The 16,989-nt window shown below is 47.6% G+C and overlaps 1 protein-coding gene, 1 long non-coding RNA gene and 1 other non-coding gene across 8 annotated transcripts in view; 1 reads left to right on the top strand and 2 right to left on the bottom strand.

Moving 5' to 3' along the window:
• Nucleotides 1–16,989, top strand: part of LOC135273095 (zonadhesin-like) — a 161,825-nt gene that overhangs the window by 7,555 nt on the left and 137,281 nt on the right. The window lies entirely within an intron of this gene.
• Nucleotides 1–16,989, bottom strand: part of LOC135273096 (uncharacterized) — a 300,367-nt gene that overhangs the window by 198,789 nt on the left and 84,589 nt on the right. The gene's annotated exons all lie outside the window — the stretch shown is intronic.
• On the bottom strand, nucleotides 9,467–9,573 carry LOC135273101 (U6 spliceosomal RNA). The gene has a single exon (XR_010340963.1). It is a non-coding gene; the product is annotated as a U6 spliceosomal RNA (small nuclear RNA).

The following is a 16,989-nucleotide window of genomic DNA, read 5'->3' as shown; positions in this document are numbered from 1 at the left end:
CTCATTCCATGCTAGTCTCACTGATTCCACCATTAGATCCAGGAAAACCATCTCTCACAAAGGGAGCATTTCTGCATGGTCTGACTCTGGATCCTCCCTGCATCTACCTTCCTGCAGGGACCAAGTCCCACAAAACTTGTAACTCTTGGGGCTCAATCTACTCGATACCCGAATGCCAAGACTCACACTTACCAGTGCCTTCCTCTCTCCTCTGTGAAATACAGCCAGTTTGGGATATCAGTGGCAACTGAACCATGTTAGGCCACCCAAGGGAATTCAGTGACATGTAGTGAGAACAGGCTACCTCAGAGTCCTAACTGATGGTACGGGCACACCAGCAAGGTTTTCAGCAGTATAAGAAAAACCGTAACTGGACACTTAAGCCCATTGTTCAATGTCATTTCTAGCTTTTCTTTCCCTTACTTCAAGTTCCAACAGTAGAGATAGCAGGGCCCTTACATGTTAACATAACAGTTTTTAAAACATGAAACGTCTTCTTCCAACTTAGCCACATATGAAATTTGCATTTAAATAGGAGGTTAAAATGTGAAAAGTCAGGGGCCTGAAGGTCCAAGAATAAGCAGAAAAGGAAGGGTAAAAATACTGGCCTGCATCACAGAATATGCCCCTAACTCTTCTCCATCTATCACCAACATCAGTATCACCACAATCAACATCTTTGTCACAACCATTACCACTGCCACTGTTACCCTCACCATCGACTACACCATCACTGTCACCATCACCAGTCACATCACCGTCATCACCATCATCACCACCACTGTCACCATTCCTCAACATCATCACCATCACCATCATCCCTATCACCATAATCACCAGTGCCACTGTCACCATCAACCACACCATCACCATCATATTGTTACCATCATCACTATCAATTACACCATCACGATCATGATCACAGCCATCACCATCTTCACCATCATACCGTCATCACCAACCCCATCAACACCATCATCACTGACATAGCATCACTGCGCCATCATCATCATCGTCGTCCCCATCATCGTTGTTACCACCATCACCGTCGGTTACAACATCATCATTGTCAGTGTCACCACTGTCACCCTCATCACCATCACATCAGCGTTGTCATTAGTGACACCACTGAACACTTTCTTGAGCTCCTCAGTGTTCTCTGTGTTTCATGTGTATTTACCCTGCTATTCCTCACAATGACTCTAAGCAGAAAGAGGCAGAGCAGAAACGCCGGCAGGTTGTCTTCACCATCCACCTCACTTCCACCATGCTCTGCTGCTTCCCCAGAAATAAGCCAAAGAAAGGATACGTCTACCAAAATGTCACATCACTGTGATGCATGGTTACTTACATAATCTATGTAAGGCACATACCTTGTTGTCTCTAGGTAGCATGTACACAAAGGGTTCGAAACGCAAATGTATACGACATATGTTAATTATAAGTAGAGGACACTATGAAATCATCTATTTTGGGAGATGATTTCCCCAGAATCTCCCATGTAGATTTCTATGTAGTGTTTTGAGAAAGAGAAGATCCTGGAGATTAACTACTCTAACATACATATTGTTAAAATTGCAGCACCGAGGAGCAGAAATACGGTGCAACTATCCAGGGCTACAGCCTCCTGTACAGCAGTCCATCCCAGACTCTGATAGGCTCCCATCTACACTTGCAGTGCCTGCCAGGACCCCATCTCAACTCCATGAGCAGCATCCTCACATCCAGCCTCTACCTCGTCTACACTTGCAGTGACTACCAGGACCCTATCTCAACTCAGTGAGCAGCAGCGTCCCCACATCCTGCCTCTGCCCCGTCTACACTCCCAGTGATTATGCCCCGCTCCAACTCGGCAAGCAGCACCCCCCACCCTGCTAATGCCCCATCTACACATGTGGCAGCATGGAAGGAAATGGGCAAGGTCCGTCCTCCTTCTAATACGCTGACAAGAGCAAAAATTTCCTGTGAAGATACACAGACATACACAAATAAAAATCTAGCTCATGTGTGCCAGGAGCAGTGGCTCACACCTGTAATCTCAGCATTTTGGGAGGCCCAGGCGGGTGGATCACCTGAGGTCAGGAGTTTGCGACCAGCCTGGCCAACATGGGGAAACCCTGTCTCTACTAATAATACAAAAATTAGCCAGGCGTGGTGGCACACACCTGTAATCCCAGCTACTCGGGAGGCTGAAGCAGGAGAATCACTTGAACCCGGGAGGTGGAGGTTGTAGTGAGCCAAGACCAAACCACTGCACTCCAACCTGGGCAACAAGAGCAAAACTCTATCTAAAAGAAAAAAATATATATAGTTCATGTGTTCTATACCAATTTAGCCTGGTACAGTTACACAGGCTCTTTTTCCTTCATAATGTCATGGGGTGTGCCAATTCTATGGGTCCTACTGGAGCCTGGCCAATGTCACCTGAAGACAAGAATCCTCAACCTTGCAACAGAAGCCCTGCTGAGCTGTCTTCCTGGATGGTCTCCACAAGCCCCTCTTCAAATTACACTCATCTCACCATGGCCACAGCCGCAGCACCCTGCAGTCTCACTCTTGACGAAAGAAACCTACAGAAAACGTGTCATTACCAATCTTCACCAGTGAAAGCCACCCACGGGGCAAGTCTCAGATAAGTCTTGTCAGGGAGGGGCAGGGGAAGAGCTCACCCGAGGGGACCTTCACCACCTCCAACAAACCAGATGTCTGTAAAGAAGCAAAGCTAACCACCAGTTAAAACTCACCACACTAAATACTTCTACCCTTTATTCCCTCATTAATTCCACAGGTATTCATTAACATCCACAACGGAAACATTTTGTAAGCCTATAAATATGTCCTGGGTACCTACAGAAACTGGTCTGGAACTGGATACGACTGGGAACACAGAAAACGTTCATGAATCTACACTGCAGAGCAAGAGGAAAGGGAAATCAGTAGGAAACCTGGATTCGATCAGATTACCCGAGGACCAGGAAGTAATGCCAGGAAAGTGGAGCAGGAGCCTGAAGGCAGAGGGAGGGGTCAACACTCACGTTCTGTATCGGGTCAAGAAAACTGAAGGGACAAGAAGAAAAATGGCAGCAAATGGGTAAGAAGGTGACAGGGAGCTGGGTCACACAGCCTTAGGGAGGTAAGCACCCAAAAAGCGCTAGAAAAATGAATTGTTGAGAGCATTAACCAATCAATAATCAATCAATCAAGAATCAGTCAACCAAGATGGTCACTCACAAACTCCAGTACTTGCACAGGCCTTTGTGGCAGGTTGACTGGCAGTGCAGAGACCCCAAGGTTCTTGCTACGCCCAGCCTGCTTTCCCACAGCACCACTTCCTCAGCCAGGTGCCTCCCAAGAGGGAGGTTAAAGCCCCCAGACCACACTCTGTTGGACACCTGCTCAGGGATGGGGACAAGGCCCAAGATGCTCCCATTCCAGCCAGGGCAGCCCTTGCTGTGTGCCTGCTCTGCACCGGCAGCACTCGATGTCCACGGGGTCCCCCGTCCGATGTCACAGGGCGGCCGTCTCCATGCTCTTATCTATTTGCTGTTCTCACTCTCTCCACAGATCCTCACCTCCCCACATCACATCTGCCCAAGAACACTGAGCTGCACTTCAAGATGACCGCTCCTAAAACTCTTCAAGTTTTTATCCCCAGTATTCAGTTTTATTCTTTCTCTCTCATTCTATCCACATTAACGCTTTTCTTTTCTCAAAAAATCATCACTGGGGCCGGGCACAGTGGTCGACGTCTGTAATCCTAGCACTTTGGGAGGGGAAGCTGGCAGGATCATTTGAGGTTATGAGCTGGAAAACAGCCTGGGCAACATCAAGATCCCATCTCTACAAGAAAGACAATCAATCAATCAATCAATAGTAATACTTGCTAACCCCCTCAAGGGGTTCTTAACGTATGAGCACGGTTCACGTGCTCAGGCATGAATGTGATCCTCACACAACCCTTGATGAGTTTCAGTTATTGTCCTCATGCGGCAGACAAGGAAACTGAGGCACAGAGCAGGAGTGGAGCTGAGGTCTGAACTCTCATCTGTATGGCTCTGGAGACCACAGCCTTAACCTTTGAGTCGCTCAAAGACCAATCAATCAACCAATAGAGGTGGCCTTAATCTTCACAAACAGGACACTGAATCAGCTGTGGCAATGAGTAGTATTGGTGAAGCACTCAAGGGCTGACAGAGTCCTTTTACATCCCTTGACTCACACGTTCCTCCTAACAGCTTGTGAGCAGGGCCGGCCAGGCTTCACTGACCACTTCACAGTCCAGAGAATCAAGCCCAGAGACAGTGAGACCCACTGGGGCCCGGCCTGCTGCTCTGCCCCAGGTGCCAGCTCCCATCCTTAACATAATTACTTACATCATCTATGTAGGGGACGTACCTTCTTGTCTCTACCTTGTTGTCAACCTGCTCCCCATTTAAGATATCCTCCAACACAAGGCACGGGTGCAAAGGAGACCATCTCTGCATTTCCATCAGATATTCAAAGGGATCATATTATAGAACATTGCAAAATGAAAGGAAAGAAAGAAGATGGTACCAATCCCTCAAAAACATCTGATGTCTAACTCAGGAAATCCTGTTAGTACTTGTCTATTTCAAATATGTTTTTTGAAGGAAACAAGCCCCCACTGGACTCTGTAAGCAGACCCCGGCAGTGGGACCACTCATCGCCGTGTAAACCAGGAGCACCCTCCCGAGAACCCCAGTCCCCCCACACACATGCCTGTGACTGTCCAGGACTTGTCTGTTCCTCACTGGCCCAGCAGCCTGGTGACAGATGTCCATGTGTGTGTGGGTGCCCAGCACCTAACACAGCAGGCATCTGACCCATGCTAGCCACAGTGAGCCGGCTGGAGGGGCGAGGGTGATAGGGGAGCCTGCCCATCCACGCTCACCCTAGGCCAGGGCACACCTGGCCGAGTCCCGCAAAGGCCAGGCTTCGACCCCATCCTCTGGAACAGAGCTCCTCACATGTCTTAACACTTCAGGCCTACCAGGGTCCCAGGATTGCCGATACTCACGCAGACTCAGTGAAGCACAGCACTGCCCCTTCCCCGGCTTCGAGGACATGGAATCAGAAGTTGCCACTTGTCCTCGCCTCCTCCCCCCGCCATGCCCACGCAGACCGTGAGCACCCACAGAGCAGCATTACATCCATCTGAATAAACCGACAGAGAACAACCCCACAACTTAACATAAAATTCCAGATCACAGTTACTGCAAAACAAATACTTGGATTTATGAGCTTGGCTACAGTACTCAGGGAGTTTTATAAATCAAAATCCACCAGCACAATCAACTAACACAACCCAGACGTCCCTGGCATGCAAAAACCTCAAATCCTGACAAGCCAGACAGTGGAGAAACATCTGGGAGGGGGCCAGGCCTTCTTCCCAGCCACAGAGTTAGAAAACAGGAAGGATTTCAGTTAAAATCCATGCGTAAATTCCACGTGGAAGCAGCTGAGAAAGGAGTTGTCTTGTGACAGGGGAGCAGAATTTAGAGGCAGCGAAAGGCTGCTTCCCATCTGATAACCACCACCAACCAGAAATTATTCAGATGAAATTTGGCCTGGGCGCCTCTTCCCGCTTTGGGAGCTTCTGGAAGATTCTGTCATATTGCCACCTCTCTGGATGGGGCAAGTCCGACGGGAGGGCTGAGCTCAGTGCCCGGATGGGAGTCAGCCCCAGGGTAGGGCTGGGTTTGGCCTTAGGGTGGGGGACTCATCACCTCCAACTGCTCGAAAAAACTTTGGAAATAACAGCTGGAGCCATTTTACATGGATTTGCCAGGGAAGAACAGAACAGATCAATGAGCCAGGTCACAAATTCGTCTGGACTGTCATACAACTTACATTCCCTGTGCACCTACTGGACTCTAGGCCCTTTGCTGAGACTCAGGATGCCCAAGAGACAGCAGTGCACTGCATCCTAGTAGGGACAGTCAGCCCAGGGGAGCAGAGAGATTCATAAACAAATGATCAGAACACAGTCCTTGAGTTCCTCATCATCCTGACAATGTCATCCTGACAACATCCCCACTCCCTGCCCCACCCACCTCCAGAGAATTGCCTGTCCCTCCTCTGTGCCCCCAAGGAGCCTGTAAATACCTCTGATAAAGCACTCCTCACACAGGATTCTGTTCCCGCTCACTACTCCACCCTACTAGACTCTGAGCCCTTTGAAGCCTTGGTCACCATGGGCATCGCAATGCACCAGCCACCGCACCTGCTCAGTAAAAGCGTGCTGGTGAGGGTTCACCCTGCAAGACAAAAGAGCCCTCCACTTTAGGACAGGGGTGTCCGCCCTGTGTACAGGCACCTGGCAAACAACACAGAGCCAGCCCCTTGTGCCTCCTGGGCTCCAGCTGAGGGCGGAGAATCACTGCCCCAGTGGACGTCCAGATGGCTGGCTGGTCATTGGCAGTAGACAGTTCTGGAGGAAGGGCAGATGCTAGAGAACGCGGCGACAGGGCAGGGAGGTGCCTTCCTGAGAACCTGGTACTCGAACTGAAACCTGAAGGATGAGGGAAACGGGCAAAGCAACACGGTCCAGCAAAAGGTCAAAAAAGAGCCGTGTGCAGCCAGCCTCTCAAAGCACCTGGGGAGAGACCAAACAGGGTGGGCACAGCCTCAAAAGGGCCACCATGAGGATGCAGGCACAGGTTCTTCCCACTGGATGGTTTACGGCTTCCCAGAGCCATTCTCTGAGTCAAACAAGAGAGTGGATCTCAAGGACATCCCAGCCTGGGCAGGCAAAGGGTCAGACTCAGGGAAGCTGGGTTAGGAAGGAGGAATGGGAAGTCTGCAGGGCAATGGAGACAGCGGCCAGGGAAGTGGGGACAGGAGGGTGGCGGCCATGTTGGCGGGGGGCGGCGGAGATGCGGCGACGGAGGAGTACGGGCCGGCGAAAAAGGAGCGCGCGCCCGCTCCGAAGCCCAGGCCCGCCCCACCCGGGTCCCCGCCACGGCCCGGCCGGCAGTGGCCGCGGTGCGGACGCCGCCGGAAAGACAATGCTCTGCCGGGCCCCGCGCGGGCCGCGCTCACCTGCGCCCCCGACCAGGCCGCCGCACCCCTGGCCCGCTCGCAACCCGCACCCCCTCACGGGCCCGCACGACCCATGCTCGCCCCGCGCGGACCTTACCTGCTGGCCACTGAGGCCGCCGTCCAAAGGCCCACGGTTGCCGCCGTCGCTCGTTCGGGCTTTCGCCGGCCCCAGCCCGAGCCAGAAGGCGCCTCCCCGACCCCACTCCCTCGCCGCGAACACCGCCGGCTCCCCAGACGCCAGCGAACCCGCGCACTGCGCCCGACAGACTGCAACTGCAGCCTCGGCGCCCGCTACGCCGGCGCCGTGGAGCGGGGCGCAGGCGCGGTGGAGCGGGGCGGGGCGGTGGAGCGGGGCGCAGGCGCGGTGGAGCGGGGCGGGGCGTTGGAGCGGGGCGCAGGCGCGGTGGAGCGGGGCGCAGGCGCGGTGGAGCGGGGCGCAGGCGCGGTGGAGCGGGGCGCAGGCGCGGTGGAGCGGGGCGCAGGCGCGGTGGAGTGGGGCGGGGCGATGGAGGGGGCGGCTAAGGCGGGGCCCGAACTCGGGACTTCCAGCTGCGCGCCGGGAATGGGCGGCGGCAGGCGGCCAGAGCCCTGGAGCCTGAGGGGGCGCAGCTTCTCCCCGAGGGCAGGCAGCCAGAGCAGGACTTCGTTTTCGTTTTCAAGAAGTAGGATTTTTTTTTCTTTGGTATTAAAACGGGGTTTCACCATGTTAGTCAGGCTGGTCTTGAACTCCCGACCTCAGGTGATCCACCCGCCTTGGCCTCCAAAGTGCTTGGATTACAGGCGTGAGCCACTGCGCCCGGCCAAGACTTTCAAGAAAGGACATGCCCCCTTTGTCCTGGGACTTAAGCCGTTAAGTCGTCCTGAGTGGTGCACACCGCGAATACTGAGGAAGCTGGATCTCAGGGCTGGGCTTTGAGCCTTCCCCTGTGAGGAGGGCTCAGAGGCTGTCCCAAGCCCCACTGTGCGGGGGGCGCACCCAGAGACGGCCCTCCACAGCCAGGTCTCGACGGCCACCCCCCAGGACGAGGCCGATAGCGATGTGGGTGAAGACCCTGACCCTGAGACCACCCCACAGAAGGCTGACGAGGACACCGGCCTGCCCCAGGTAGGCCTCCCCTTCTCTGTCCCAGCTGTGTGCTGCAGGCCTTTCCTCCGGAGAGGTTTGGGGTTTTCAGTGGGCGTCACCCCATACCTTGTTTCCAGGAATGTGGCACACAGGCTGGCTCCCTCCCCACCCCTCATTGTCTCTCCTAGCACTTTGGGAGGCCGAAGTGGGTAGATCACCTGAGGTCAGTAGTTAAAGATCAGCCTGGCCATCATGGTGAAACCCCATTTTATTAAAAATAAAAAAAAAAATCTGCAGGGCGCGGATGCTCACGCATGTAATCCCATCACTCTTGGAGGATAAGGTGGGTGGATGAAGAGTTTAAGAGATTGAGAACATCCTGGTCAACATGGTGAAACCCCGTCTGAACTAAAAATAAAAAAAATTAGCTGGGCATGGTGGCGCGTGTCTGTAATCCCAGATACTCAGGAGGCTGAGGCAGGAGAATTGCCTGAACCCAGGAGGCGGAGGTTGCGGTGAGCCTAGATCGTGCCATTGCACTCCAGCCTGGGTAACAAGAGCGAAACTCCGTCTCAAAAAAAAAAAAAAAAAAAAAAAAAAAATCTTCTGGTCGCGGTGGCTCACGCCTGTAATTCCAGCTACTCGGGAGGCTGAGGCAGGAGAATTGATTGAACCCAGGAGGCCGGAGTTGCGGTGAGCCGAAATCGCGCCATTGCACTCCAGCCTGGGTAACGAGCGAAACTCCGTCTCAAAAAAAAAAAAAAAAAAAAATCTTACAGGCACTGTGGCTCACGCCTGTAATCCCAGCACTTTTGGAGGCTGAGGCGGATGGATCACGAGTTTAAGAGATCAAGAACATCGTGGTCAACATGGTGAAACCCTGTCTCTACTAAAAATACAAAAAATTAGTTGGGCATGGTGGCGCGTGCCTGTAATCCCTGCTACTCAGGAGGCTGAGGCAGGAGAATTTTCTGAACCCAGGAGGTGGAGGTTGCGGTGGGTGGAGGTTGCGGTGAGTCGAGATCGCGCCATTGCACTCAAAAAAAAAAAAAAAAAACGGAGAGATCAGTGTCTACAATTGCAAAAACGAGGTGCTGGATAAATCCCCCCTGACCCGCCTTTTTATGAGATAGAGTTTCCCTCTTGTCACCCAGGCTGGACTGCAATGGTGCGATCTTGGCTCATTGCAACCTCTGCCTCCTTGGTTCAAGCGATTCTCCTGCCTCAGCCTCCCAGGTAGTTGGGTTTACAGGTGTCCCCCACCGTGCCCAGCTAATTTTCTTTGCTTTTTAACTTTAACTTTAAATTTATTTTTATTTGATTTTTAAAAACAGGAAAAAAAATATGGACTGCTTCATGAATTTGCATGTCATCCTTGCGCAGGGGCCATGCTAATCTTCTCTGTATCATTCCAATTTTAGTGTATGTGCTGCCGAAGCGAGCACATGCCCAGGTAATTTTTTAATTAATTTTATTTATTTATTTTTTTACAGAGAATGGGTTTCACTATGTTGGTCAGGCTAGTCTGGAACCTCTGGCCTCATGATCCGCCTACCTCAGACTTCCAAAGTTCCAGGGTTACAGGTGTGGGCCGCCGTGTCCAACTTAATTTTTGTGTTTTTTGTTTTTTTTTTAAAGACGAGGTTTCACCATGTTGGTCAGGCTGGTCTTGAACTCCTGACCTCAGGTGATCCGCTTACCTTGGCCTCCAAAGGGGTTGGATGACAGGCATGAGTCTCTATGCCTGGCCAATTTTTGTATTTGTATTAGAGACCAGGTTTCACCACGTTGGCCGGCTGGTCTTGAACTCCTGACTTCAGGTGATCCACCCGCCTGTGCCTCACAAAGTGCTGGGATTATAGGCAAGAGCCTCCATGCCCAGCCCTGTAAATCTTTTAATCTAAAAACCTTCTGAAAAATTCAGATTATGGCCCGGTGCAGTGGGTCACGCCTGTAATCCCAACACTTTGGGAGGCAGAGACATGTGGATCACGAGGTCAGCAGTTCAAGGCCAGCCTGACCAACATAGTGAAAGCCTCTCTCTACTAAAATACAAAAATTAGGCAGATATGGTGGTGTGCGTCTGTAATCCCAGCTACTCAGGAGGGTGAGGCAGGAGGATCACTTGAACCCGGATGGCGGAGGTTGCAGTGAGCCGAGATCGCGCCACTGCACTCCAGCCTGGGTGACAGAGCAAGAGTCTGTCTCAAAAAAAAGAAGCTTATATTTGTTTAGTTTTTTTTTTTACAGAAATGATCTTGCTCTGTCCCTCAGGCTGGAGTGCATTGGTGCAATCGTAGCTTACTGCAGCCTCCCACTTCTAGGTCTTAAGCAATCCTCCCACCTCAGCTTCCTGAGTAGCTAGGACTACAGGTGCACAGCAGCACGCCCAGCTAAATTTTTGTTGAGATAGGATCTTGTTCTGTCACCCTGGCTGGTTTCAAACTGCTAGCCTCAAACAATCTTCCTTTCTCAGTCTCCCAAAATGCTGAGATTACAGGGGTGAATCACTGTGCCCAGTCTGGATTTTATTATTTAATTATTTCTTTTTTATTTATTTTTGAGACAGAGTTTTCTTCTTGTTGCATAGGCTGCAGTACTACGGTTTCAGGATCTTGGCTCACTGCAACCTCTGCCCCCCGGGTTCAAGTGATCCTCTTCTCTCAGCCTCCAGAGTAGCTGAGATTACAGGTCCTGGCCACCGTGCTCAACTAATTTTTTGTATTTTTCGAAGAGACCGGGTTTCATCATGTTGGCCAGGCTGCTTTCGAACTGCTCACCTCAGGTGTTCCACTCACCTCAGTCTCCCAAAGTGCATGTATTGTGGCCGTGAGCCTCACACCCAGCCTTAACTTTATTTATTTTTTAATTTATTTATTATTTTTTTTAAAAGACGGGGTTTCACTGCGTTGGTGAGGCTGGTCTTGAACCCACAACCTCAGGTGATCCGCCCACCTTGGTCTCCAAAGTGCTTGGATTACAGGCATCAGCCACCATGCCCGGCCAACTTTATTTTTAAAAATCAGAGAGATTGGGCCGGGCGCTGTGGCTCACGTCAGTAATCCTAGCACTTTGGGAGGCCGAAGTGGGTAGATCACCTCAGGTCAATAGTTAAAGATCAGCCTGGCCATCATGGTGAAACCCCATCTTATTAAAAAAAGAAAACCAAAATCTGCAGGGCGCGGTGGCTCACGCCTGTAATCCCAGCACTTTGGGAGGCTGAGGCGGGTGGATCACGAGGTCTAGAGATCGAGACCATCCTGGTCAACATGAGGAAAGCCCGTCTGAACTAAAATTACAAGAAATTAGCTGGGCATGGTGGCGCGTGCCTGTAATCCCAGCTACTTAGGAGGCTGAGGCAGGAGAATTGCCTGAACCCAGGAGGCGGAGGTTGCGGTGAGCCGAGATCGTGCCATTGCACTCCAGCCTGGGTAACAAAGAACGAAACTCCGTCTCAAAAAAAAAAAAAAAAAACTCCAGGTAATTAGAATGTACAGCTGGGATTGAGTATCACCGCTGTAATCAAAGGGGATTCTAAAAACTACTTCATTCTCCTGGTTGTATACTTTATGCTAAGGTTCTTCCTTTCTCCTGAAAGATCTTTTCTCTCTCCTCCCTTTTCACCTCCTCTGGCCAACTATACCTTTTAAATTCTTTTCATCTTGTAAACCGTTTATCCAGTGCCTTGAAGTTTTTCTTAATTCCTCCCCGCCCCCCCACCGCCTTTTTAGTTGAACACAGTATCTCTTTCACTTAAACTTAAAAAATGTTTTCACCCCTCTTATAGCATTTATATCTCCTGTCATTACTTCCTATCACCCTTCTCTATGAGCAAGGACTGGGTTTTGCAGACTATTTTATATACTAAAGGCTCAATAAAAAATTAAATACATATATTTCAAACGTTACAAAAAAAATCTTTATACAGATCTTTGGGGAAAAGAGTTAATAACCTTAATTTCTGATGATGTTTGACTTGAGTTCAAGACTGGGCCCAAGGTCTGTCCTATAACAGTGAGAATGCTTATATGAGGGCCTGCAAGCCCCCTCGTATTGTATTTAGAATGGTATGTATGGGCTTGGGTGCATTATTTTCAGGAGAGGTTCCATAGCTTTAATCAGATTGTCAGAGTTACCCATCTATGATTCATTAACATGTTAAAGCTACTATCCTACAAGATGAATCTTCAGAGGCTCATTATTCAGTGATGACAGTGGTCTTGATTTGACACTGTTTACTGGTCACTAGCCTTCCATTTCTCTTTCTGCCATAATTTTAGACCACCTCACCTCCATTTAGGTTGAATGCCTTCATGAAAATGTTAGTATTCTAAAGACTAATCAAGCATAATACCTATCATTTGGATGATTAAATATTTTTTAATGAAAAATAAAATGAGGCCAGCAGTGGTGGCTTACACCTGTTATCCAAACACTTCAGGGGGTCAGATGGGCAGATTGCTTGAGCCAGGAGTTCAAGACAAGCCTGGCCAACATGGCAAAACCCCATCTCCACAAAAAATACAAAAAACCAGCTGAACATGGTGGTGCTAGCATGTAGCTGCAGCTACTTGGGAAGCTGAGGTGGGAAGATTGCTTGAGCCCAGGAGGTTGTGGCTATACTGAGCCATGATCATGCCATTGCAGTCCAGCCTGGGCAACAGAGTGAGACTTAGCCTTTAGAAAAATAATAATAATAAATAAGGAAAAATAAAATTAAAGGTACTTTTGTTACTGGCTCAGAAAAAGTGTGAATTCCCATTTTGATTAGGTGACAAATGCATAGTGTCCTCGCCACCATTGTCCTCCACAGAGAAAAGTGCTCACATGCATGTGTGTGTGTGTGTGTGTATGTGTGTGTGTGTGTGTTTTGTATGAGTGTTTTACCAAAATGTGATTTTCATAGACAAAAAAATGCCAAAGGTCTGGTTGTCTGCGAAAGGAATAAAATTCATTTCGGCAGGCCACCTCTGAGCTTCTTATGTTTAATTATCTGCTGCTGAAATATTTGGGACTAAAACAACAACAATCAAAACAAGACTTAGTAGCTGTTAGAAGTAATTTTTCTACTTCTGGGCACAAAATAGCCAGAAAAGCATCTGTCTTTTCAATTGAACTGATTTGTAATTCTAGAATGTAAGAGGAAAAAACTGGAAGGACCTCTACTTAAGTCTGTAATTTTGGTAGTTCTGAAGTAGTGTGACACAAGGAATTTTGATCAGTGCTCAGTTCAGCCTGGGGGATCTCCTTTCAAGGAAGGAAAAATGCTTGGGACAAGTCATTGGAGGAAGCTGCAATTGGGGTTTGACCTGAATAAATTGAAATAGAACATGAGAGATATTAACTAGTAAGCCTAGTGGAAATTAGCAAGATAAAGATAAGAGTTAGCAATATATATATTCACATATATATGACTGTATACTCAAAATCGTTGCAAAGTGTGAACATCAGACTTAATCAAATGACATGCTGATATGCCTACTTATAAAAAAAGGGTTAGCAGTAAAATTCAGAATTTTCAGAATACAAAAATTAGAAGGTGATTACTCACATTTTTAAAAGAATTCTTTGCCTTAAAAAAGAACCTACCACATTATTCCATTCAAAATACTCTTTCTAGAAAGGACTCCCCAGTCAATAAATGGTGTTGGGAGAACTGGCTAGACGTATGCAGAAGACTGAAATTGGACTCCTATTTTATACCATACACAAAAATCAACTTAAGATGGATTAAATACTTAAATGTAAATTCCAAAACTATAAAAATTCTGAAAGAAAAGCCTAAGCAGTACCATTCAGCACATAGAAACTGGCAAAGACTTCATTTTCATACCAAAAGCAATTGTGACAAAAGCAAAAATTGACAAATTGGATTAAACTTAAGAGCTTCTTCACAGCAAAAGAAACCATTAGCAGAACAAACAGACAACCTACAGAATGGGAGAAAATATTTGCAAACTACACATCTGACAAAGGTCTAATATCCAGCATCTATAAGAAACTTTGACAAATTTCAACAACAACAAAAACAAAACAAAACAAAAACCATTAAAAGGTAAGCGAAGGACATGAATAGACACTTTGCAAAAGAAGACATACATGTGGCCAATAAGCATATGAAAAAAGCTCAATATCACTGATCATTAGAGAAATGCAAATCAAAACCACAATGAGATACCATCTCACACCAGTCAGAATGTCTATTATTAAAAATTCAAAAACTAACAGATGCTGGCAAGGTTGTGGAGAAAAGAGAATGCTTATACACTATTGGCGGGAGTGTAAATTAGTTCAACCATTGTGGAAAGCAGTGTGGTGATTCCTCAAAGAGCTAAAACAGAGCTGCCATTCAATCCCATTACTGATACACCCCGTGTAATGAATCATTCTACCATAAAGGCACACGCATGCATATGTTCATTGCAGCACCTTTCACAGTTGCAAATACATGGAATCAACCTCAATGCCCATCAGTAGCAAAGTGGATAAAGAAAATGTGGTACGTATATACCACGGAACACTATGCAGCCATAAAAAGAATGAGATTATGCCTTTTGCAGGAACATGGATGAAGCTGGAGGCCATTATCCTTAGCAAACTAATGCAGGAACAGAAAACCAAATACTACATGCTCTCACTTTAAGTGGGACTTAAATGATGAAAATACATGGACACATAGAGGGGAACAGCAGACAATGGGGCCTCCTTGAGGGTGGAGGGCGAGAGGAGGAGGAAGGGAGAGGATCAGAAAAAATAACTATTGGGAACTAGGCTTAGTACTTGTGTGAGAAAATAATCTGTGCAACAAGCCCCTGTGACACATATTTACCTATATAACAAACCTTCAGATGGTTTGTTATACCTAAAACAAAAGTTTAAAGAATAAAGTTAAATTAGCAAAATGCTCTTTAAAGTATGTTAAAATTACCATTTATTAATTTCAGAGGTTCTCACACTTTAGTGTGCATTGCAGTCACCAGAAAGACATGTTAAAAATTAGGCTGCTCAGCCCCCACCCTCGGAATTTCTGATTCAGAAGGTTTGGGATGGGTCCCTAAAATTTGCATTTCAAACGAGTTCTCTGTTAAAAACTATTGGTTTATTAAATTCTACCTGAACATAGTTTATTAGAAAAAATCTATGATGTAACAGAAAGTAAACCTACAAGAGATTTTTAGTGGATGCGATGTGCTAAATTGTGTATCCCCCAAATTTCATATGCTGACGTCCTAATCCCCAGTACTTCAGAATGTGAATGTGTTTAAAGATAGGGTCCTTAAAGAAGTAATTAAGTTAAAAAGAGGTCATCAGGGTGGGCCTTCATCCAGCATATGACTAGTGTCCTTATAGGAAGAGGAAATTAGGACCCAGGCACAGAGGAAAGCCCATGTGAAGACACAGGGAGAAGGTGGTCATCTACAAGTCAAGGAAAGAGGACTCAGAAGAAACCAGCTCTGCTGACACCTTCACTTGGATTTCCATCCTCCAGACTACAAAGAAATATATTTCTGATGTTTGATCTTGCTAGTCTGTGGTCCTCTGTTACGGGTCTAACAAACTAATAAAGATTGTGGACTTCAAAATAAAACAGCTATTTAGAAAACATATTCAGTGGTTTTGTATTTGGTCTAAGGGTAAAAATCAAAACTGGTGGTAAAGTAAGAGAAGCAAGCAGAGAAAAATGCAGTCTTAACCTCTACTTCATGTCCACTTTTGCCTTTGTAGATGTCTCTGGGCATCTGGGCTTGGAGGAGATACCCGATTTTATGTTTAATCAGGGGACACTCATGATGTCAGATTGCTTCACAGTGTGGGAGAATAAGAAAGCTACATGGAAAAGAGGAGGCCATAAGAAGAGAATGAAGTATGTGGCCTAGGGAGTATTTTCATGTTCTTGCGTATTCAGTGTCTTTAAGAATGGTATACCAAATATACAGGGGTTATAAACTGGGGGAAAGGAGGCATGATGCAGAGTGGGGGTAAAGAGTGTGCTTTATTTGGTCTGCTCACTGTTTGCACAATTTGAAGTTAAGTGACTTGGTGTGTGTACTCCATCCTCACTCTTCCTTTGGTCACATATCCACCTTCTTCACTCATTTGTCCTGCCTGGTCTCTAGATGCCTTTCAGTGAGTGACCCCAGTCTCAAGTGTCTTGTAGTGGTTATTGTCCCCTACATGGTACATCTTAGTTATAAGTTCTGGTAAATTTTGTTTTTGTAACTTTTTTTTTGCGGCAGTCTCACTCTTTCTCCCAGGCTGGAGTGCAGTGGCAAGATCTCGGCTCACTGCAACCTCCACCTCCCAGGTTCAAGCTATTCTCCTACCTCAGCCTCCCAAAGAGCTGGGATTACAGGCACACACCACCATGCCTGACTAATTTTATTTATTTATTTATTTTGAGATAGAGTCTCGCTCTGTCACACAGTCTAGAGTGCAGTGGTGTAATCTTGGCTCACTGCAACCTCCACTTCTGGGTTCAAGCAATTCTCCTGCCTAGCCTCCTGAGTAGCTGGGATTACAGGCATGTACCACCACACCTGGCTAATTTTTGTATTTTTAGTAGAGACATGTTTCACCACGTTGGCCAGGCTGGTCTCAAACTCTTAACCTCAGGTGATCTGCCCACTTTGCCCTACCAAAGTGCTGGGATTACAGGTGTGAGCCACCGCACCTAGCCCTGTAACTATTTTTATTATAAGAATTTTCTCCAGGCAGTAGCGATGGGAATAACATTAGCAATACAAATGCTATCTTATCGAGGAAGAAAATGAAGAGGCCCAATACCATTTTCATGAGTGAGTCAGAAGGTGAAATCCACAACTACTTGCATAATTTTATGCGTTGCTCAAAGTGGCATGTTC

The sequence above is a fragment of the Aotus nancymaae genome, unplaced genomic scaffold, assembly GCF_030222135.1.
Source record: "Aotus nancymaae isolate 86718 unplaced genomic scaffold, 86718_ANA_hifiasm-v0.15.2.pri h1tg000260l, whole genome shotgun sequence".
Lineage (NCBI taxonomy): Eukaryota > Metazoa > Chordata > Mammalia > Primates > Aotidae > Aotus > Aotus nancymaae.
This window is presented reverse-complemented; position numbering and strand designations above follow the sequence as displayed.